The 25,307-nt window shown below is 34.8% G+C and overlaps 1 protein-coding gene across 6 annotated transcripts in view; it reads left to right on the top strand.

The window, feature by feature from the left end:
• Nucleotides 1-25,307, top strand: part of PPP2R2B (protein phosphatase 2 regulatory subunit Bbeta) — a 476,855-nt gene that overhangs the window by 231,564 nt on the left and 219,984 nt on the right. The gene's annotated exons all lie outside the window — the stretch shown is intronic.

The raw sequence follows: 25,307 nt of genomic DNA, 5'->3' as shown, positions 1-25,307 counted from the left end.
GATCTCTACAATTTGACTGTTTATAATTTCATATTTGTTCCCCATGCCATGATAAAGTGATAACTTTAGAAGGAATTATTTAAATCTGGTTCATTAACCAAAGGATTTCTTAGATACACTTTAAATTTTATTTTTGAAACATAATATAGCCAATGCAAGAAGGAAATTGAGTTGAGGAATGGCTAAACAAGTTACATAAGTGTAATAGAATATTATTGTTCTATAAGAAATGAAGCACAGGCTGATTTCAGAAAAGTCTGGAAAGACTTATGTGAATTGATGCTAAGTGAAGTGAGCAGAACCAAGAGAACATTGTACACAGTAGCAACAAGATTACATAATGATCAACTGTGATGGATTTGGCTCTTTTCAATGATGTAGTGATTCAAGGCAATTCCAATAGACTTGGGATGGAAAGTGTCATGCATATCCAAAGAGAGACCTATGGAAACTGAATGTGGATCAAGGAATAGTATTTTCACCATTTTGTTGTTCTTGTTGTTTTTATTTGTTTGCTTGGTTTTTTTCTCATGTTTTTTTTTCTTTTTGATTTGATTTTTGTGCAGCATGATGAATAAAGAAATATATTTAAAAGAATTTCATGTTTAATGTATATAAAATTGCTTGCTGTCTTGGGGAAAGAGGAAGAAGGAAAATTTGGAACACAAGGTTTTGCAAAGGTGAATGTTGATAACCATCTTTACACGTATTTGGTAAATTAAAATACCATTAAAATAAAAAAAATCAAAATGGTAGCCAGTGAAAAATCTCCAGTGGGCTTAGCTTTTGTAGTTTTTCATGGACATTAATGAAAGTTGGTGTACAGATAGGACTTATCTAGTGACTTGCTTGATTGAAGTCTATAGTTGACAGCAGGTGTACAAAAATTACACCTGGTTTTATTAATGAGGGTTTTCAAAAGAAGTATCTTCAACATCTGTAATTTTGAATATTAATTGCAATTTAGTGGCTGTGTATGGTGATAGAACAAGGGATAAATAATAGTCACATAACTTAGAACTGGAAGAGACCTTAGAGATAATCTAGTTCAACTTCACTTTGCAGATGGGGAAACTAATCTAGAGAGAGATGACTTGCCCAAGATTTTACATACAACAAGTTACCTGGGCTAGGATTTGAATCCAGTTTTTATGTATCCAAATTCAATGTTCTTTCCATTACACTATGCTACCACTCAGTGACACTACTATTTATTACCAAAATGTAATTATTATTTGGCATAGTGCGTAGAATAGTAATTTTATTGGTATAGGAATTCTCAAATAAGAAAACTCCCTCTACTAATGCATTGTGAGATCTTTGTTGCAACTTTCAGTTTTAGCTAGCTTCCTAGAGCATTGAGAAGTAAAAGGACTTGTCTAGGATCATACAACCAATGCGTTTCAGAGTCAGAATCTGAATCCAGGTTTTTTATTCATTTATACCACTCTGACTCTCATGATATCAAAGAAATAAAAATAAATGTGATTTTTGGCTAAATATAAAATAGACAAACTATTCAACTTAACCTTTTAGATGTCTGTCTGTTTTGAAAATCCAATTTTTAAGGGAAAATTACATAAGCCAAACCATATTCATGGAATTTCAAAACCAGAGGAACTTTTAAATACCTTGCTCTACTCTCTCACTTTAACATGTTTATAATTTTCCACATGTAATGCACAGTCATTATTACACAGGAAAAGAAGTAAAATAACATCTTTGAGGATGGGAACCTGCTTGGTAAGGAGGGGGTGGGGAGGGGAGTTTAGGTTAATTGCAATTTGAGCAAAAACAGCTTGAGAAATTTGATGCTATCCAAAAATACCCTAAAATTATAAATACTCACTATGATAAAAAAAAAAAAAGACAAGTGGCTTACCTTGTATATACCAAAAAAAAATCCTCTCTAATAAAATTAAAAGATTTATTCTGGATAGTATAAAAATAGTTCATACCAAAGGAATCAGTAGACAGTAGATTGATGCTATAAGAAAAGAGAGAGAAACATTATCTCTAGGGACATTTAAAGCAAGATTGAATAAAGCTGTGGGATGTCTATTATAGGAGAAAATCCTTTCTTAGCCTGAGAAGAATGGACTATATTGTATAATGGGTCATTTCTAATTTCTCTGCAGGATTATGTGAAAATAAATATAGGTTTGTACATTGAATATTACGTAGTTCTTTGTCCATTGAATATTGATTGGCAAGAAACAAGGGGATCAATATTAATAAATGTTTGAAGTTATTTGACAGCTGTGCTACTATAGACCAAAAAAGATAGGAAGGGGGAGGGGAAAGGGGTGAAGAGACACAGAGAACTGCCCAGATGACAGAGTACTCTGGAGTTCATCTCATTACTTCTCATTCACTAGAGCTTAGTATGAAAATGCCTTGGAGAATGGAGAAGCTGTTTCAACATGTCATTCCCACAGTAGGTGAGATGTCAAGATTTCATAACTGCTGAATGCCCTGAAGTTAGACACTGACTTGTCACATCCAAGGCAAAGTCTAGGTAGAAAATGCAGTGTTTCCATTACTAGTTTTCAAACAGACTATAGGAATTTGGTCTGAGGATATAGACACATTTTGTTCCCTGGCAGCTTGATTAATATCTTTGCTTAGATCTTTGTAAGTTCTCTCTGTGTATTACTGGTGAAAAGTCTGCAGATAATAATAAAATCTGACGCTAGTTAGTAAACATGGCTTGCTAGAGAGAGGAACAAAGAAACAGTTCCTTTCTCTTTAGGTACTTGGATAAAAAAAAATGCACCACAGAGAATAAACTTATCCTTAGTTAGAGAGATACAAGGATCACATTTTTTTAACTTGTTCTACATTATAATAAGCACAGCAACCTGCATTTGTGGTGCTTAATAATTACTGTTTGGTGAACTCAATAGACACTACTTTTGAAGACGATGCGAAATGTGTTAATGCTTCAATTTCAGATGCTAGTGTTCTCTTGCATAGGAAAGTGAAGGCTGCTGAAGGGCTCTTTTAAATACTGAACCCGATAAAGATGTTGTATATCTGAAATTGACTAATTTATATTTAATTTTCTTTAAAAATACACATGCAACATGAAAGCAAATGAGAAAGGCTGCGGAGATGTATAGCTAGGAAAAAACTTTAGTTATCATGTGGACCCTAGTGGTTCTCAACCATTTTTATACCATGGACTTTTTGGCAGTCTGATGAAAATGATAGATCTCCTTCTTGGAAGAAATTTGGATTTTTTCCCCCAAACATAACATACTAATAGAGAAAACCAAAAAGTAACAATATCTATGTTCTATTGTATTTTTATTTATTTTGTTAAATATTTCCCAATTACATTTTAATTTCTCAATTAAATTTTAATGTTTTCCCAATTACATTTTAATATTCAGAGTTTTGACTATATTGGGGCCTGTGGGCCATATTTTGACACCTTTTCTTTATACAATGATTCTCATAATATAAAGGAAAATAATGTTAAAAGACACCAGAATTCCATTCAGTGTGGTGAATGATCATGACTTCAGAGAACATATGGCACAGTTTATCTCCCTTCTTTTGGCAGAAAGATAATCAACTGTAGAGGAATAAGACTTATATTGTCAGAAATCATTGTGTTGATTTGTCTTGTCTAACCATATTCATTTAATGCCAGAGAGAGTTTTATTCTCAAAAGAAGTCAGTGGGAAATGAAAATATTTTAAAAATGCATATCAGTAAAACATATATGTACATACATACATGTATATCTGTCCACATGTCTTTGTATGTGTGCGTATAAATGTACATATGTACCAAAAACATAAATCAGGGATTCAAACCCATGTGTTCTAACTGAAATTCTGGTGTTTATTTATCTTATACCATGATGCTCTTGAGTCTATGCTACTATGTTGATGTTGCCAAAAAATAAAGTTAATTAGATTATTCCTCTATTTACATTTTTAATCTATTTGCTAATACTGTGTAGGCATTTCAGTATTAATGCATTTTTTAAGTGTTTCACAAAATTTTAATTGAATGATTGATTTTTGCTGAGACAATTAAGGTGAAGTGACTTGCCCAGGGTCACACAATTAGGAAGCATTAAGTGTCTGAGGGAAGATTTGAACTCAGGTTCTCCTGACTTCAGGGTTGGTGCTCTATACCCTGCACAACCTAACTGACTCTCAATTTTGATTTTATTAAGGACAAATGTGCTGCCAGTTTGTCACCCTTTCAAGTAATAAGTATGATCTTGAATGGTATTTTCATTTTAACCATAAGACCAGAATATTGGAAAGATTATTTGAGAATCCATTTCATTCAACAAGAGTTAAATAAATGACTTTTACCTAAAAGACATTATGCTAGGTGTTGGAGATAGATGGACTTAAAAGAGTGGTTGCATTTTCCTAGAGGGATCCAATAGGTTAGCAAATTAACAATTCAGTCTATCTACAAAGTGATTTTAGGGGGCGGGGAAGAAGAACTGATAGATGTGGGGAAAACTTCATGTAGGTGGCACCTGAATTGAGGCTTGGATAGAGAGAGAGAAAATCAGAGATTAAAGTATGGAAATGTAGGCTGCACTGAAATTATGAAAGGCTTAAACTGTTCAAAAAAGGAGTTTGTATCTTATTGATGGGGAGAGATGAAGCTTCCTGAAAAGAAACAAGACATGCTCAGGTCTGTGAGGAAAAATTCTAGAAAATGGAAGCAAGATTTCCAATTAGATAGGAGGCTATTTCAATAGTCCCAATGAGAATTGATGAACAATGGTGTTTGCCATGTGAGTGGAGAGAATTAAACAACTATGAGAGATATTATGGGGTGAGTTCAGAGCAAATAAATGGGTTATGTGTAGTGAGAGTGAAAAATTAATAATGACTCCAATGATGACTGCAACTTGGGTGACCCAAAGACTCATGGATTTAGAAGACTATGGGCTCTTTGAGGTGTCCAAGTCTACTCCCTTTATTCACAGAGGAGCATAAAAAGACTCAGACAGGTCAAGTGGCTTGCCAGAGATTATATAGGTAGTAAGTGACAGAGCCAAGATTCTAACTCAGCCTTTCAATTCAAATCTATCATGATTTCCTTTGCTTAACATATTTAAAAGAAATATGGAGATTGCTAATGGGGAAAGAGCTGGGAGGAAACAATGAATTCTGTAGTTTTGATCAATCAAGGAACAAGCATTTATTAAGAGCTTCCTATGGATAAGGCTTCATGATAAATATAGAGGATGCAAAAAAAAAGGACAAAAACATCAAAATTTTTCCCTTCAAGGACCACATAACATATTGGATGTATTGCTTGAGATGTATATAGAATATCCAAAATGGAGATATTCAGAATTCAATTGATATCAGGACTGAAACTTAGGAAAAATGAAATCTGGGTATACAGACCAGGGACTCATCCAAACCTAGATAACTGAACCCATGGAAACGGCTTGATTACCGAGAAAAGAGAGTACACAGGAAACAAGAGGGCCTAGGACAGACCCTGAAGGTACAGTGAGACTGAGGGAAAAGTACATTCACAATGGTACCATAACTGAACTCTTTTATTGACATATAACGAAATTGAATCCCAAAGAAATAAAGTGACCTTCAAAGATAACACTGCTAGTTGCAAAATCAAGATTTGAATCCAGATCTTTTTTGTTCTATTTCAGTGATCTTTCTAGGGTGTACTACATATATATATATATATATATATATTTTGAAGCTTTTTATTTTCAAAACATATGTATAGATAATTTTTCAACATTAATCCTTGCAGAACCTTGTGTTCCAATTTCCACCTCCTTCCTCCCATTCCCTCTCCTAAATGGCAAGTAATCCAATATATGTTAAGCATGGTAAAAAAAAATGTTAAATTCAATATATGCATACATATTTATACAATTATCTTGCTGCACAAGAAAAATGAAATAAAAAAGTAAAGAAAAATGTGGAAGAAAATAAAATGCAAGCAAACAACAACAAAAAGAGTCAAAGTGCTATGTTGTGATCCACACTCAGTTCCCACAGTCCTCTTTCTGGGTGTAGATGGTTCTCTTCATCACAAGATCATTGGAACTGTCCTGAATCATCTCATTGTTGAAAAGAACCACAGTGGACTACATTCTTTAGACTACATTGCCTTTTTTATTCATATATATTCTTATTGCAAAGAAGAATAATATAGCCTAATGTAAGTACATGATTTTTATGCATAATTCTCAAATCGTTTTATGTCATTCTTTAGAAATGTTGCTTCTTTATCCTAAATTGGAGGTCTTAAGCTGTGTACTTATATTTCTCTTTGAAACTTAATGAAGGAGTAATTTGAGTACTGTCAACAGTAATAAATTCTATCAGAAACATTTGAACTAGACCTGAGAATTCCAAAACACACACAAAAATGTCCTTGAATGTTTGGCACGTAATGAAACAAAACTGTCATATTTTTAGTCTATCTGTTTTGTGATTTTTAAAAAGGGATCATCATTTTTGGCTGTAAGTTGCCCTCCTATATTATCTCCATCTGGATGTCTGCAGCAGTTCTGTGCCCCTAAGCTCAAAGTAAGTGTGTACCAGCAGCTATTAATAGCTGAATCCTGCAACAGTCTGCTGTCACAGATGGGACTCTGAGCTTCTGAAGCCTAAGACCATAAAAACTCATTACAAATAAAGCAGTACACTGTTTGGCACTAAATGCAATTAAGCTGGCTATAAATAAGATTCGTTCTTAAAGCAATATACCATCCTTAATTCCTGCTTCTGTTCCTCTTGGTACATCTTATTTGTCAGCTTTTATTTTCTGTTAATGTGTGTATATACAGTATTTTTTTTAACTAAAAGACAATGTGGTAACTCATATGGAAATATATTTTAGAGTGTTTTATATGAGGGAGATGGACAAGATGGGGGAATGTGTTTCCATCTTCGTACTTTCTAGCTTCCATGATGTTGCTTTTCCAGAAGTTATACTGAGGATTTATTTGATCAGACTACACAAGAGTCTAAGTAATATCTAACACTTAAAATAACAAAGGTTATGAGAGACACAGTGCTGTTCACAGGATATCTGCTTAAAACTTGTGAAATAAATGAATGAAAAACCCATAATATTCTCTTATACTTATTCTTTGTAGATACTCCTAAACAGCATGTGAGCTATTGACAGAGAGGTGAGAATTCCTTAGTGGCCCCTGTGTTCATAAGCCCATCCTCTGAATCACAAAATTTTATTCACCTTTGTTAAGCTCACTAATTATGAGGATTAGTGTAGTGGATTCATTTTCTTGGAAGGTCACTCTCATTTTCTGTTTTTGCTTCTTTCAGTCTAAGTGCTTATTTCCATCCTTGTTATATTGTTCTTGAACTATAATAAAAAAATTAGATGTGATTCATTAATGCATTTTGAATGACTCATTTTTTTCTTCAAAAACTAAACTAATAAATATTTGCTGAGCTTTTACTATGGAAAAGACAATACTGAGTGCTATAGAGAGATAAAATAAAATATGACATAGTTCTTATCCTCCAGGAATTTAGTCTAGTCTGGGGGATAAGACAAAATAATCCAATAGTGGTTAAATAACATTCAGGTGTTAATTAATAATACAAAAAGCAAGACAAGAGATGTTGTGAGACAGCACGTGATTAATTGCTGAACAAGTGGTAAAACAATAAATGCAGAAGAAAGTGAGCTTTCTATTGGCTAGAGTTTGTGGACAAAGAAGAGCTTAAGCCTTAAGCTTAAGTCAAGATTTGGTTAGAGGCACAAGGATGTTGCGTCAAAGCCATTACATTTTTCCTAAAGATAAATATCCACTGAAACAGCTAATGATTTATATATTATAAGGTAGGAGTAAAAACACAAGCAAAGATTTATCTTTATGGCACAATGAAATCCCATTGTTTCTTTGAAACATCACTCATACTGGTTGCTCTTTAAAATTTAAGGTTTTTAAAAATTAAATATATTTCCATGCATCTTCCCCTCCCTTTAATATCTGATATTTGTGAACCCTACATGAGAAAGATTTCATGGCACAAGTATTATAGGAAATTTTCCTTTGTGGCCATATGCCCAAATTGTAGTTTGGTTTCTGTATGGCTCTAGTGCTCTTGGGGGAGTCTATGAGATAAACCTCGTAGAATATAACCTAGTATCAGGCTATTTTTTTTTACAAAAGGTCAATTGGTCTATAAGGATGATGAGGTAAGGACATCTCTTTGATAAGCCTGGGGATCTGGCTTATTTTAGTATCTAGTCCTAGCTCTTTTCTTTCAAAGAAACATCAAATTTCCCTAGATTTTTAAGGTTCCTTGATAGAAAGAAGTGATGTCATCCACCCTAAGTTAGAGACACTCTGTACTGAAGCAATAATAATCTATTTAATATTCTTCCTATATAGGGCACTATTCTTCAGCAAGAACATTGTATTTTCATTCTTTGGTATTTTCCATAATTCAAGCTGTCAAACCACTTTAAATGTCAGAACACACATACACCAAAAAATTACTTGGGATCACTTACAAACTAAGATATCAACAAGAACTGTTTCTCTGTGTGATCTTAGAAAAAAATTCTTCTCTCTGAACCTCAGGAAGAGAAAATTTAAGTATTTGAAGGGAAAATTAAGTATTTCTATATCTATTTAATTGGTTTCCTTTATAATCTGTGTTTTACTTTATGTATTTAAAAAACAACAGTAAAGGAGTCCGTGACATAAAAAATTAAGAATTCCTGCTCTTAGTCTTTAATTATATGATTAAAAATTAATTTGATAAAGAATTATTAGGTAAACATAAAAGGATTATATAGGTTAAAGGAATAAGTTATAGTGTACATTATAATAATTTAACTGACAAAGGCTTTTGCAATAAAGGGAGTTTTAAAAGAAGAACTCCATTTGTCATTCAGGAGCTATACTTGCAGATCATAGGCCAAAATTAGATAGAAATTTTAGGGGTATTCAGTTTACTTTTTAATCATTGTTTTCTATATAGCAACAGCTTTTGAACCAATATATGGTCCTCTTTTCCAGCACCATGGACAGCTCAATATCCTGTGGGATCACTGCCTGAAGTGTGTGAGCTGGTTGTCTTTGATAACATCAGCTCTGAAAAACCCATGGGAACTGACCTGACCTTGTAATGTTCACTCAGTAAGGAACATAAATTTAAAATAGCAGTGAAATTGCATTAAATACTTATTTTAGATGTTTCATTAGTGTCAATAAGTATGACACATTTGAAACTATTGATTCTGGCATTTTTCTTAATTCCAAACTGTGGTAGACTTAATTATACTGAAGTGCAATTTATAGTGGCTTTTAAAAATCATTTTAAGCCTCTTTTCAGTGAACTAATCGGTTAAAATCTATGATTTTCATGAATCTACTCTTACAAACCTATTCTTCCTTACTCAATTTTATTTTCCTCTTTTATCACCCTCCTAGTTCAACTAGTTGTGCTAAGTAAGGGTCATCCCTCCCTGTGGAGGCAAGGGCTGAATAGAGGTCCTTAGATGTTAATCCTACAGTCAGTGAAGAGGCCTCCCTAGAGAGCAGCATGAATCGCTTATAAAGTTGAGAGTACTATCATGCTGCTTCTATTGCATTTCTTACCCTTTACTGGCCTAGGGACATGGCACAGATTGGCACGAACAAAATGGACTGAAGAAAAATGAATACAGTACTGCATTGGTAGGGAACTCTTCCCTGTTGTTTTGTATGCTGGGAACCTTCATTCATTTTTAAGAGCCCGCTTTTTAAATAACATTTTTAAACATTTCATATTCATAGCATCTGAAACAAAATTAGACCTGCATACTGTAAGCATTCTGCCTGTCAGCTAAAGAAAGCTTGTATGGGAGTTAGAGTGCTTACATATATCAGATCTAAAGCCCTCTTTGTATGTCTTCATGTGGCCACTGATAAAAGGAATTTGTGGTTCATCTGTCGCAAAAGTAAAGATGAAGAAAAGAGAAATTATTTTACTCATTCCAAGAATTCATAGTTGGATGTGCTTTAGATATGTTCAGTGGGCAGATGGAAGTTCTAGTCTTTTCAGGTCTTACTAGTAGCCAAGGCAAATAACAATAAGTAATATTTATATAGCTATATAAATATATAGCACTTTAAGGTTTAGAAGGTTAACTCCTTCCATTAGACTGTGAGGTCTTTGAGAAAAGTGACTTGAGGCAGGCAGGTAGCACAAGGGATAGAGTATTGGGTCCAAAGTCAGGAAAACCTGAGGATAAATCTATCCTCAGATACTTACTAACTGTAGCATCTGAGCATGTCATTACTTTAACCTGCTTGCCTCAGTTTCCTCAACTGTAAGATGAGGATAATATTAATATCTACCTAGCAGGATGTTTATAGATATTTGTAAAATGCTTAACACAATACTTGGCACATGGTAGGTATTTAAGGAATGCTTGTTTCCTTCTTCCCTTTTGCCTTTCTTTGTATTTCCCAGTGCTTAGTGTAGTGCCTAGGACATAATAGGCGTTCAATAAGTTTTGTTGACTTGGCATGTTGATGATACTATCACATTTGTTCCTTATAGCAATATTACGATGTAGATAACACAAGTGTTTTAATCCACATTTTAAAACAGGACATTGAAGTTCAGGGCAGTGATGTAATTTGTCCATGGTCACATAGCTAGTACATATCAGAAGCAAGATTTCAACTCTGGTTTCTTCTGTGTCTAGATCCAGGGATATCACATTGCCTTTTAGTAAGAACTAAGCACTTTAGTTTGGGATGATACAAAATGAACCCGTGAACTACTTTTGCCTCTATTCTACCCTAAAATATTGTTGAGGAGCCCTCCTACTTGAGTCCATCCTATACATTTAAATCATAGCTTGTTAGCTAAATAACAAATATACTGGTTGGTTTTATGAGGCACCAGACCACCTATTATTGTTCTTGATGTTACATACATTCAAAAAGATCAGCCAAGCACATATTTTTAATGAGGGCCTAATATATGCCAAGCATGAGATGTGGTTCCTGACTTTAAGAAGCTAACATCTGCCTGGGAGTTCAAAAGTCACATGGACACATACAAATACATAGAAACATTAAGAGAAATTAAAATGGCAAATTCAGTAATACAGACAAAGGGAGTTAGAATTGTCTGAGAGCAAAAGTTTGAGAATCTGGTAGGTAGCTAGAGCTGGGTATGCTTTTGGAAATAATAGTTGATTCTATGTACTTAAAATCAGGGCCTACTGTTAATTTGCTCTTAACTCTGAGGTATGTTTTATCTTGTTTGATTTGATATCTATTACTTTTCTTATCTATAAAATGAGAGGATTGGATTTTATTATCATTGAAGTCCATTTTAGTACTAAATCTATCATCTTGTGATCTTATAGTGGTGCTTGATTTCATGAAAAATAAAGGAAATAAACTGGTAGCTCATAAAAAATGAAAAAATGAATGAACTTGAAAGGCAAGATTCATATCTAATTGTATTTTTCTTCCTTATAAGGAATGTAACCCTTTTTTGATTTTGTACTGAAAAACATAGGATGAACAGAATGAATGCAGGTCTAATTGGACCTGGAAATATTTAAAGGGGCCAGTTGTCTTCATGGATAGTATATGTATAGGCAGTCGTATATGGAAGCAAGAGAGACAAGAAAAAAAGAGTTGTGTGTTTTTCTTAGAAAAAGCTATCTCTAGCCCATCCCCAACAAGACCTTAATCAAAAAATTTTCAGTCAGTGCTGATTTCCCAGGCTATCAGTTTTTTTGATTTTCAATGCTAGACATGGAAAGAAAGGGCTAAGAAATTCCCTTTTTTGTTGACATAGATTATACCTTATTTTATTTTATTTTAACCCTAAACTCCCATGCAGAGACATCCATTTTTTTCTTCCATCATAATAGGGAATCATAGACAATTTTGCCTGGCAAGGTCATCATTTAAGCTATATGTATGCAAGTTTATATATGTGGAGAAGGAAAATGTGTCATGTTGTCACCACTAAAAAGTGATAGATAACCTTTACACATTCTGTATATATGATAGAAAGAGAATATGATTGTAAAGGCTTAAAAAAAGAGAGAGTTTCTGAATGGAGGAAGATAGCACATACCTGTTGGGCTGGGAGGCAAGTTGTATTTCTCAATAAGAAATTCATTTTTAGATAAGGAAACTGAGTTTTGCCCTGGTTTACATAGCTGATGAGTTTCTGAAGTGGGATTTGAACACTGATCTTCCTTCTAGTTGCAATAATCTATCCAATATATCATGTCGCCTCTAAACTTATCTCTAGGATGTTGACTACTAAGGGATGAATTGTTTTGGCCACAGTAGCTCATGAAAATGTCTGTTAAAGCACAATCTGAATTAGTGGAAGAATAATTTGTGAAACACAAGACCCTGGACTTGGAATCAGTAGTATATGAGAACTCAGATCCCGTCTTTGAGATTTACTATACCTCTGTCACTTTGAACCAGTCACTTTATTTTTTCTCTGAGCCTGTGTCCTCACCTGTAAGCTGGGGCTGATAATACTGTACTGTTGGTTGGGCAGTGTTTTGTAAACAGCAGAGAAAGGTGAAATTCTATCATTGCTGTAGCACTGACATTTATACAACCATGATGGGAGATTTATAACTAAATTTTCCAGATCATTTTAAAGTGAATCCCTAGAAATTATATGTCTTCAAAGATTCCCTCTTTCCCCCTCAAATGTGTTATGCATGTCCTGCTACTCGCCCTACATATTCTCAGTGATAAAAATGAAGCAAATTCACTATACACTTGGACAAATTAGCTTTACATCCTTAGGGGAACTATATGTGACTGTTCAAATCTTGGCATCAAAGGAATCATTATGAATGCCCATTTTTGGAGAAAGTTCGGTCAACTTATACTCATTTGCAAATCTTCAGTGTTTTGCTCTGGAAGCTCTTAAAATGATAGCATATTACTTTTGGAACTCTCACTGTTGCTGCAGGAGGTTTTGCTTTTGAGAGGAGTGGAAAGGAAGATTCTGCTGTATTTTGAATGGCAAATATGGTAATTGCCCTGGGGCATTTTTTTTTTCTGTACAGCCTACCTTGTATTTCCCTGGCAATAAAGGGAGTTCTATGTTCTCACTTGAGAAAACATACTATTAATTAGGAGTGTCATTTCTATTTCTTAAATTTCACTGCTTTATTTCATTAAGAATAAATAGATTAAAAATAACAACATGAGGCATGCCAATTGTGTTAAACTGGACATTCCATTTGAAGTCCTACTTGTTTTGTTCTGTGTGAGAGGGGTGACAGCAAAATATATTTTAACATACAATTACTGTAAAATTTTTGTAATAATATACATTGTCCTCCTAGACAAAAAATTAAAATTTACTGTAATGTATTTCTCAATTACAATGCTTTTAAAAGGCATGCCCTTGAAACAGTTTAAAGAAAGATTCTTTTAAAGCTACATGCTTACTCTCAATTATTCATACTTGGATTATACATATTAAATTTTGAATCTTATATTTCCCTCCTATTTAGCTTGCTTATTGATTCCTTCTTCCCCCAATTGTTGATAGGTGGCATGTGTGGTTGAGAAAAGCAAACTATATAAATGTGTTTAAATTAGAATAAAATTTAATCTCTATGTTAAATCTGATGGAGGACAAAAAAATAATGTATTCTAATTCCCACTGTTTGGAATGATTTTTGCCAGTGTATTCCTCTCCTACTGTGAATGATGGAAAATTGACTGATTATTTTATGCTCTTTGCCCAAGTTCTATAAGCTTTTTTGGCTACTCAACTATCTTAGTAAAAAAAATTTTGAGCACACACACACACACACACACACACACAATATATATATATACTTATTTATGAATTATATACATGTATTACTTTGCTACTAGAGTATATACATTGGAAGCATATGTAAAATAAACACAAAGGAGTATGATAAAAAGGAAATGAATACTATTTTAAAATAAAATTGAATGGTATAAAGACTTTCTGTTTACATTAAAATATTATTACTAATCATAATGTTTTAGTTAGAATAACATGATTAGATTTGCTTCATTATTTTTGAAATTTTTGGTTCAGCATTTTGTGATGTAGCAATTTCAAGGTCTGGTTCTAAAAGGCATCTGCTTCCAAATTTAATTTTACTGGCTGTCATAGCTATAGAAGAGATCCCACAAAGATACTAATACCCAAATGAAAGAAGTGCATTATTGGTTGAATTTACTAAATGGAACTCATCAATTATGCAAAGCTTTTTTGTTAAAATTTGGCTAGTAAATTTCCATCTTTCTTTTTATCAATCAGTTGTTCTCTCAAACAAATTGGAAGGTGTTGAATGTTTATATCTTAACAGATGGGTTCCAAATCAACTAAAACTCTTAGAATGATTTTTAAAAACTGATTAGAAAATTCTGTTACCAAATTTAAGTGAAAAAATACAAGGTTTTTTTTAAAAAGGAGGTGACTTTGTCAACAAAAACCTTATTTAAAAAAAAGTCTTCCTAATAGTGCCTTTGTACAATCATTATCTAATATCTCAAGTTATAACACTGAACCTCAACCTAAATGCTTATTAACAATGAACATAAAGTGTATATTTCAGATAATCTTAATTTCAAATTTGGTGAGTGGGGAAAAGTGACATTGCCTTTCTTTTTTTTTCTCTTTCTTTCTTTTTTGTTTCTTTTCCTCCATTCTTCCCTTTCTCCCTCCTTTTCTCCTTCTCTCCTTTCTTCTCTCACTCCCTCCCTCCCTTTCCCTCTCTCTCTCTCTCTTTCTCTCTCCCTCTCCTCTCTCTTTCCTTCTCCCTCTCCCCCCATCCCTCTCCTTTTCTTTCTCTTTTTCTTCTTTTCCCTCCTTCTCTCCCTCTCCCTCTCCCTCCCTCCCTCTCTTTTCCTCTCTTCCTCTCTCCCTATTCCTCTCTTCCTCTCTCCCTTCCTCCTCCTCCTCCTTCTCCTCCTCCTCCTTCTTCTTCTTCTTCCCCCCCCCCCTCTCTCTCTCTCTCTTTCTCTCTCTCCCCCTCCCCCTTTTGTAATGTTGCCAACAAAGATCCAACTAGAGTAGAAGATGTCTGCTCTGCCGTTTCCTTTTTGTTCAGTGTATTCACATGTTCAGTATCATTCCTACTCTGTTGTTTCTTTGTAGGACTGTTTTAAAGCCAAAAGTCCATCTTTTTTGAAGGATGGGTTAGTTAAGATTAGACAATAAAAGCTGTAAATACACCAAGCCTAGCACAAAACAAACAAATTAAAAACCACCCCTGCAATACACCACAATATGCTAAAATATGCTAAAAGTAAATGAGTGAGCACTGTCAATTGTGCTGTATTGTAGAATTCCCATTTCTTCCTTCAGGATATTTTACATACCAAATGTAAAATAAGGTGGTCTAATATATGAACTGTTAATAAATATCATTAAAATTCAATTTCTTGCTTTTTGTATTAATTATAAATTTTTAAACTATTTTCCCCACTCAACATAGCATTTTGTGCATTCCCTATGGTGCACATGCTCCACTTCAGAGAACATTCTTCCAGGAGTTCCAATAATAGCACAAAGGCATGATCCCTATGCCAAGTTCTCATTTGGGCATGGACAAGATTTTCTATTCCTAACAAAATTCTTGAAACTCTTTACACATCTTTATGTGACAATTAGATTAAAAACTTCTTGAAGGTAGGGACTGTCTTTTGTTTCTTTTTGTATCCTCAGTACTTAGCTCAGTATCTGGCACAAAGTAGATACTTAATAAATGTTTATTGAATTGTGTACTGAATGGTTCTAATCCCTTCCTCACACACACACAAAAAAAAGTATCATGAAAAAAGGATAACATTCTACATCTTGATTCAATGGGGAAAACACAGGAGTTGGAGAAACTGGTTTGAAGTTCTACTTTGTGTATGATCTTGGACAATCATTTTATTCCTCTGGGTTTCCGTTTCTCCCTTTAAAATGATGTGGTTGGACTACGTTCTAAGTCTTATTCTTTTTAGGAATTATGAGAAGCAATGGAATGACTTTTTCTTGACAATAAAGGACATCAGTAAATGGAAAAGTCAGACTGGATTTAGAGATTATTTTGTGCCAGAACAATTCATTTTGAAAATGTGATATTCAGGGCAGGCCCTGACCAAGGAGAAAAATTGGGACTGATTTTCTATTGGAGCTATGATGCAGTCAATGAAATTTGGGGCCAATTTATGGATAAAACTAAACTAAGGAGGAAGAAGGGGTTAGTTTAAAAATTAAAATCCTGTCGCTAGTCAGTACTTGGATTGTGGGAGATGAAAGGGGATGTGCTGGGCTCTAGAGAATTAAATTTTGGGGGAAGCAGTCAGGTTAAGTGACTTACTTAAGTCACTAGGAAGTGACTTGTAAGTGTTTGAAATTGTATTTGAAATCAAGTCCTCCTGACTAGAGGACTGGTGCACTACCCACTGTGCCACCTGCCTTGGGAATGATGCTTTTTACATTAAGAATGTTTAAGAGAAGTTTGCACATGTAATTCCAATCAATCAGAATAGAAATTCCTTACACTCAGTTGCTCTACCTTGCTCACAGGAAGGTTAAATGACTTTCCCATAATCAAATACCTCAGAGGCATCAGAAACATTACTTAAACCCTGGGCTTCTTGACCCTTGGACCAGTCCTTGATTTGATATCCTAGAGTGTCTCAGTCTTATTGCAAAATAAAGAATATGAACTAAAATCTCCTGAATTTGTTTAACTTTTTGGAAATGCTTTGATATTTATCACCATTTCTAATTTTTGCTATAACCTTATGAAATTATTTTATGGTTGTTTTATAGTTTTTGTTCTTTTGTGATCAAGAAAAGAAAGATGAAGTGATTTCATCTGGGAAAAGTGAGGATCTTTTCATAGATCAGTATGAGTATTTATTAAATCACTTAAGATCAGAGGAATGATATAGATTCTTGGACTTTGGTAAGATATTTGGTAACATCCTTCCCAAGATTCTAATCAATATCATGAAAATTTGTGAGCTAGGTAATATATAATTAGGGGGACTGGGTAGCAGGAGACCATTAGATTCAAATGATATTGATAATGAGTCATTGCCAATCTGGAGTAGGTCTTTAGTAAAGTGTCAAAGGGTTTGATTCTCAGTGTCCATTTGAAACTTTTATCAGTATGGAAATCAAAGTTGTAGATGACATGAAGTTGGTTTAACAAGAATGACAGATTGAGGATCCAAAGAGATCTTAACCTGCTAAAATGATGAAATAAATCTTAATATAACGAAGTTTGATAAGAATCCAGCTAATTCAATTCCAGTTATGTCACAAACATATAATAATTAAATAGTCCTTACCCTCAAGAAACTTACATTCTATTGAAGATATCTATCATGAATATATCGTAAGTATAATGTAAGGTATACTATAACAGTATTTAATAGAAAATATAATATACAGTAATGTAACAATGTTCTAGGAATATTTGAGGGAATAGTGAATACTAGTAATTGGGAAACAATGGGAGATGGCACCTAGAATGAACTTTGAAAAAAGAATAATTTTGAAAGGAAGAGATAAGGCAATTAGTGCATTCCTGGCATGAAGGAAGGCTTGTGGAAATGCTCAGAGGTAGAAGATAAATATTAAATTCTAGTAACAGCAAACAGTCCAATTTCATTAAAACAAAGATTGTATGAAGTGAAGAATTTGAAATGAGTCAGCAAAAGGTAGGTAGGTCTGAGACAAAATGTCAGGACTTTAACTGCCAGACTAAGGAGTTAGTATTTTTTTCTTAGAAATAATAGGGAGCTACTGAAGGTTTTTGAGGAAGCAAATTCCATGAGACTTGTACCTTAGGAAGATTATTGTGCTAGTTTTATGAAAGATGAATTGGAGAAGCAGAAGAATGATGGCTCAAGAGGTTAGGACATTATTAAGTCAGACCATAGGTGATGAAAGCTTCAACTAGTCCTGTGGGTAAAAAGAAGGGTACAAGTTCAAAAGATGTTGAGAGGCAGAAGCATAGGAATTAGTAACTGATTGGATACAGAGAAGAAGTAACTGATGATGATGATGATTATAACAATAATAGTTAAAAATTATGGGGGCAGCTAGATGACACAGTGGATAGAGCATTAGCCCTGAAGTCAGGAATGTCTTTATTCAAATCCAATCTTAGACACTTAATACTTACTAGCTGTGTGACCCTGGGCAAGTCTCTCAAGTCCAATTACCTCACCAAAAAAATAGTTAAAGTTTTGATTCCAAAGTGATGAATCCTGGTGACTGGGTAGATGGTAGTCCCTTCACCAGAGATAGAAAAGTTTAGAAGAAGAGAGGATGTACATATATGTTAGGGCATGCTTGACAAGAACATGAATTGAATTTTGGACATGTTAACATTGTGCTGCCAATAGGAAATCATACTTGGTTTTAAAAAGTCAAGTGTACAAATACAAGTGGGAGAGGAAGGAATGGCTCAACAATAATTTAATGACTCAACTTTATTATGGATTAATTATATGATAAGTCAGCCAAAAATGTTAGACTACTTTAATCAGAGTGTCCAGAATACATCTAGGTGAAACAGTGTAGAGAACTGGACCTGGGCTCAGGAAGACCTGATTTCAAATCCATCTTCAGACACTTACTAGAAATGTGACCTTATATAACTTGCTTAACTCTCCTTTATCTATTAAAAAAAATTTTTTAAACCTACCTGCCAGAGTTATTGTGAAAACAAATGAGATATTTGTGAAATCCTTTGCAAACCCTAGTGTGTTATAGAAATGCTAGCTTATTATTATTATTTATTAGCTGTCCAAGTCAGACCACTTCTAAAGCACTGTGTTCAGTTTTAACATTTTAGAAGAATATTAATATATACTGGAAGGCATTTAGAATTGGATGATAAGGAAACTGGAGAGCATTCCTTATTAAGATCATTTGAAGGAAATGGGGTTTTAGCCTGGAGAAAAGACTTGGAAAAAACATGATGACTGTCTTGAAACATCCGAAGCACTATCATGTAAAAGAGCTATTAGACTTGTTCTGCTTGGCCCCAGGAGGCAAAACTAGTAGCAATGAATGCTGTCTATGAAAGCAATTTTGTTTCAATTATAAGGCAAGTGGAGCTCTCCAAAAGTTAAATGAATTCCATTGTTGGACATTTCCAAGCAAGACTGAAGGTACTGGGATGGTTGAAAAAGAACAGTGGCTTGGATACAGATTATACTAGATGATCCCTGGGGTCTCTACAACTCTGAGGTCCTGTGGTCCTATTAGAAATGTCACATTCATTTGAGTCATTTGCAGATAATTATAGGCATTCTTTCTGCTTGTTACTAAAATGGTACAAGAGAGCTAAGAAGACCACAGTTATAACTTATATGAGATCAAAGTGAAGAGTCATTGATTCAGGACAGTTCCCATGAGAATCAGATATAGCTATTGGGTTGGAACTAGGATAGTAATTCTTATGGCCTTCCATTTCTTACCAATGACCTGTGAATATTCTTTTCTGTGGCAGAAAAACTTGCTTCTTTATGAGTTTTTACAATATTCCTGGAAGTCAACATTAGTGCTTAGTTGTACCAGAAGAAAGTAATGAAATAAATCTGTAGATTTAATTTGCGTGCAAATGATGTCTGTAAATATTTTATTGTTTTGGGAAGCTAGTATGTCTTAAAGTGACTTTCACAACACTTTACTGAGGTAGGTTCAGAAGGTGTAGTCATTCCATCAATAAGAAGATTATCCACTGTGGGTTTGTATGTGTATGTGTATACATACACGTGCTGGGGGCCAGTTGAATACAGCCAACCCACTGAGCTAATAACTTAGGGGCAAATACTGTTCCAGCTGTCAGCAATCTGTGAATAGGATTCACCCTGCTAATAGAATTGGGAGTTTGAGCTATAGGTGACAAAGGGAACCGGCATAAGAGATGAATGAAGGTGTGATCGCCTGGGAAGTGTTATGGAAATAATGAGCCACTACTCTTCACTTAAAAAGAGACTACACCACAGGAAGTAGTAGGCTGAGGGGGGAAGAACACCAGACTGAAACACAAGAACTAGAGGGGAGTCCCTGACTGGGAAGCTTCTAGCTGGGTGACCATAGCCAATTCACTTAAACTCTTTGGGCTTCCATTTCCTCGTTCACAGAACGGCTGTACTGCTTACTAATTATTGGAGTGATGTGAGGAAAATACTTTTAAAATCTTAAAATACCATAGAAATGAGAATAGTCATTTTTCTCGCATTTTCATTGAAGTTCAGAAAAAGAGGATCCTAGAATTGCCTTTTTTTTATTCTTATCATCATACCTTATAATATTATTGGGAAGTTAGGTGACTCTATGGCTAAAGCACCAGGCTAGATTCAGGAAGAACTGAGTTCAAATCCTGTCCCAGACATTTTGTTCTTCTGCTCTCTTATTTGCCTTTTATTTTTTTATTTTTTTGCTGAGGCACTTGGGGTTAAGTGACTTGCCCAGGTGGTCTGAGACCAGATTTGAACTCAGATCCTCCTGATTTTAGGGTTGATGCTGTATGCACTGTGCAAGCTAGCTGCTCCCTTTTATTTGCCTTTTAAAGTTTTTTTATGAGCATTTCCAAGAAGCCTCTTTGGGCTTGAGACAATTTATCTCACTCTTTGAGATTTCTTCTGTGAACATTCTGTCCTCATCTGAGTTTGTGTTTTGATTTGTCCTGTCACCATAGTAGCTTTCTATGTTCAATGTTCTTTTCTGTTTCTTGCTCATTTTCGTTCCTTTTCGGTTGGTATTTCCCCCACCTTTTTTTAAATTTTTATTATTGAGCTCTGCTCCTGGAGTAAAGGGGGAACTGTCCCAAGCTTCCTGTGCAGCTCCAAGGCTTGGCTTTGAGCACAAGAGCCCCTTGAGTTTGCAGGGAGTAGCTTTGCTTGCTCTGTTCAGGAAACAGCCTGGTTTCCAGAATTTGCCTTTTGAGCTGGGACTGGAAGCTATCCCACTGATGTGCTCCTTTACTGAGCTAGGATTGAGGGTCTTAATTGCTGATTTTCTTTGATCAAGATCCTTTTCCCGGTTTTCTCAGAGTCTATCTGACCTGAGTTGAACATCCTTTTCATCCTGGTGAGACTGACCTTTTTTTTTTTTTAAGATTTTTTCAGTCTCTCTTGAGCTGGGGAGTGATTTCATTCCATCAGATTCTGTTCAGAGGCTTGATTTCATGGGGTTTTCTAGGGAAACTGGGGGAGCTCAAGCAGCTTCCTGATTACTCTGCCATTTTGACTCCACCTCCAGAAGTCCTTTTTTACACTCTTATCCTTGATCTTTTTTTCTTTCTTTTTTTAAATCATTCCTCGACATTTCTCTTGTCCCCTTCCTCTATTCTTTTCCTATTAAATAACATGCCAAACAACTCTTTTGTGTTGGAAGGATCTTCCCCAATGGAAGTTTCCTGTTCCAATGATATCATAGCTTTGCAATGATGGAAAGAAGGAAGGAAGAAAAGAAGGAAGGAGGGAAGGAGAGAAAAAAGAGTAAGGAAGGAGAGGAAAGAGAGAAAGGAAGGAAAAGAAGAAAGAAGGGGGGAGGAAAAGAAAAAAACATTCTTAGCATAGAGCTACAAAAGTGGCAAAAATATTTTTTCAAATAATAGTTCAAAATACACACATTAAAAAAAAGCTCTACATATTTAGAAGTAGAAGTATTATTTGAAGGAGATAGCCAATAGAAAGGCAAAGAGAATCAAACAACAGAAGAAAGGACTGTATCTGAAAAAAAATTCGTTTAGTTTGTTTCAGGTGTGATTGCTTCTTCCCTTGATAAGTTTTAGTGTTGCCCTAATTTCCCATTTCCTCTTATCATCCTTCTGCCCTTTCCATCTTTTGTCTGTATCAACATCAATTAAGGTCCTTTGCCTTAGTACCCTATTCTGAATCTCTACCTGCTCCTAGGTACTTATCAATCTCTCTGGTCTTCCCCTCTTGTTAATACTTTTGTTTTAATGACCCTTCTTGCATCAGCACCTCCTTTATTCCTGACACTTCCCTTCCCTTCCTCTTAACCAAGTCCCTTCATCCCCATGTTTTACCTTCTTCTTTAAGCAAGTCCCCCCAGCTTTTGATTGTTCATCTCTTCAGAAGCCAAGCGCAGCCACGCAGCAGATTTGCTAATAGCTGGAGCTTCAGCAGAGCGAAGCAGTGGAAAATAGAAGATTTTAATTTTGAATTGGGAGATAGAGTTTAAAAATGGAAGTGCTTTGTCGGTGCTAAAAAAAAAAAAAGTGTGTGTGAAGGTGGGGTGGGGAGGGGGGGAAGAGTATCAGAGAGGGAAAGCCAATGCTGGCTTCCCATATGCTGTATGTTAGCATACAGAGAATGCTTATAACTAAATGCTTGATCAGGGGGAAAATGCTGATATTGCCCCCCTGTTCCTTCTCTACATGGAAAAAAAAAAACCCAATACTTTCTTTGTCATTCTTTTTAAAGGAATTTATGTGTGTGGTGTGTGTGTTCAGCATTGCTAATTGCTTGAGAAATTACCTAAGGTAAAAGACATTTTTGAAGAAGCTGATCTCAAGGCTAGGGGTATATCAAACAAGAATTTATCCCTGGTAGTGACTTTTCTCTATTTCTAGCAAATAGTTTGACCCTTGAGAAATAATTACAAAACAGAACCTAAGTCAACATCCATCTCTCTCTCTCTTCACCTTCCTTCCGTTTTTCCTTCTTTCTTTCCCTCTTCTTTCTGTCTCTCTGCCTTTATCTCTCTTTTCCTCCCTTCCCCCTCCTCTCTCTGCCTCTGTCTCTGTCTCTCTATCTCCCTGTTTCTCTCTCCCTCCCCTGTCCCTCCATCCCTCTGTCTTCATCATCTTTGTCTTCTTTCTTCTTCTTCTTGCTCCTTCTCCTCTTTCTTCTTTCTCTTCCTCCATCTTCTTTCTTTTTCTCCCTTCTCTCTTCTCCCCTCTTCTTTCTTCTTCCTTTTTCTTTCTTTCCCTTTTCCATTCTTCTTTTTTCCCCTTCTTCTTCTCCCTTCTTCCTCCTATCTTTCTTTTATCTTTATCTCTTCCCCCTCCCTTTTTCTCTTCTCTTCTTTCTCCCCCCCCTCAGAAATCTATGTCACCTTGGACAGGTCACTTAACTTTTGTTTGTCTTCGTTTCCTCATTTCTACAATGGGTGTTCTAGTAGCATCTACCGTTCAGGATTATTGTGAGAATAAAACAAAATAATATTTATAATTTACACAATATCTGACATATAATAGATATTTTAACAAATGGTAGGTCTTCCCCTCCTACCTTCTACTTTGACTAAGAAATTTTCTTAACTTGTACAATGACAATCTAATTCTCTTTTTACAAGCGGGTGGAAAAAATAAAGGGGAAAGAAAAGGCAAGGGGAAAAATTGCTTTGCAAAGGATAAGAATAGTGCCTGGGGTTTGTATACTGTTAGACTTTTCAAAGTGTTTTCACATTTATTATTTCATTTCATTCATTCATAGGGCAAACGCTTTTCAAGAGCTAGTGGGCAGATTGCTAAATGCTGGAAAATCCAAACATCATTTACATTTGCTTAGGGTATTTTGCATACTTTGCATTTTAATAGGCTCATATTAAAGTGAGCTTGCCACAGGAGAAACTGCAAAGAGCATTGGTTTTGGCATCAGGAGACTTGAATTCAAATTCTGGCTCAAACTAACTCTGTGACCCTGAGCAAATAATTGTATCTTTCTAACTCTCAGTTCCCTTATCTCTAAAATGGGCAAAATAATATTTGGACTACTTACTTCATAGATTTCTGTGAGGAAAGTACTTTATGTACCTTAAGAAGTCACATAATCTTGAGCTACATATTCTATCATTTCAATTTCAAAAAGCAAAAGGGAAAGTATACTAAAATTGCTATCACTGCTATTCTTTAATATCCGTAACTATTTTTAATTAAAACTATTCCTTGGTACCTTTCATTTTTACAACAGTCTTCATCTTCAAATATACCCCTATCCAGTAACCCAGAAAGTCATCCATTATACAAAGAATTTTTTAAAAGAAATAGAAAGAATATTAACCAAATTTGACAGTGTGTCCATTAATTTCACATCCATAATCCATCTAGGCAGTTGGATGCCATAATGAATAGAATGCTGGACTTGGATTTGGGAAGAGCCCAATTCAAATTTATTCTCAGATACAAATTAAGTATTATTTAACCTCTGTCTCCCTTGGTTTTCTCATCTGTAAAATGGGTGTTCTACTTGTACTTCTCAGAATTGTTATGAGGATCAAATGAAATAGTACTGGTAAAGTACTTTGCTTAGTCATTGATACATAATAGGTACTTAATAAATGATTTTTCTTCTCCTTTCCCTTCAGCTAAGAAGAAAGATATATCTTCTTAACTTTTACAAAGATAATCTAGATGTCTCCCTAGATAGGAGGAAAAAATGATAACTTCAAGAAGACTCCTGGGACTTTTAATATCAGGTGCTTGGAAATCTATGACTATAAATTTATGTTAATAAATTAATAAACATTTACAAAATACCTGTTATATAACAGGCACTGTGCTAAGTACCAAAAATACTGGAAGAAGCAAAAAACAGTCTTTGGCCTTAAGGAAGTTACAAGCTGATAGAGAAGACAATATGTAAACAAATATTACAAACTATGCTATGTATGGGATAAGCATGAAATAAGTTGGAAGGCATTATAATTAAGTGGTGGAACTCTAATTGGGACTTAAAGAAAGCCAGAGATGTCAGTGGTAGAGGAAGAGGGACATTATATCAAGCTTGGGGGAGCAGCCAGAGACAGTGTCCAGAACCAAGAGATGGAGTGATTTGTTTGTGGAATAGCCAGGATAGTCATTGTATTAAAGAATATACATAGAAGAGTAAAATGAAGAAAGTCCAATATATTAATAATAGAATTTCCAAAATAGAATTCATTTTTTTAGCCATCTGAAAGTGAATCAATATGGCGCAGATAGTAGAATGAAGTCAAGAGACCTGGGATCAGTTACTACCATAGATGCTTTTAAATTAAATTTTGTTTCAATGAACAAAACTCATTTTTCTCTCCTTCTCCTCCCCACCACGGGAAACAAAATGAAGCAAAAATTTTGTTACAAATATGCATAGTCATGCAAAATAAATTCCCACATTGGTCTGACCCAAAACCTGTGTTTCATTCCATATGCAGAGGAATCTTTCTTTGTCAGGACCTACCACAGAATTTTAATAACTCTATGATCTTGGGCCAGTTATTACCTCTGTCTCAGTTTGTACATCTGTAAATTATGTATTGTACTTGTAAATGTACTTGTATTAT

Source organism: Antechinus flavipes, chromosome 2 (assembly GCF_016432865.1).
Source record: "Antechinus flavipes isolate AdamAnt ecotype Samford, QLD, Australia chromosome 2, AdamAnt_v2, whole genome shotgun sequence".
Lineage (NCBI taxonomy): Eukaryota > Metazoa > Chordata > Mammalia > Dasyuromorphia > Dasyuridae > Antechinus > Antechinus flavipes.
This window is presented reverse-complemented; position numbering and strand designations above follow the sequence as displayed.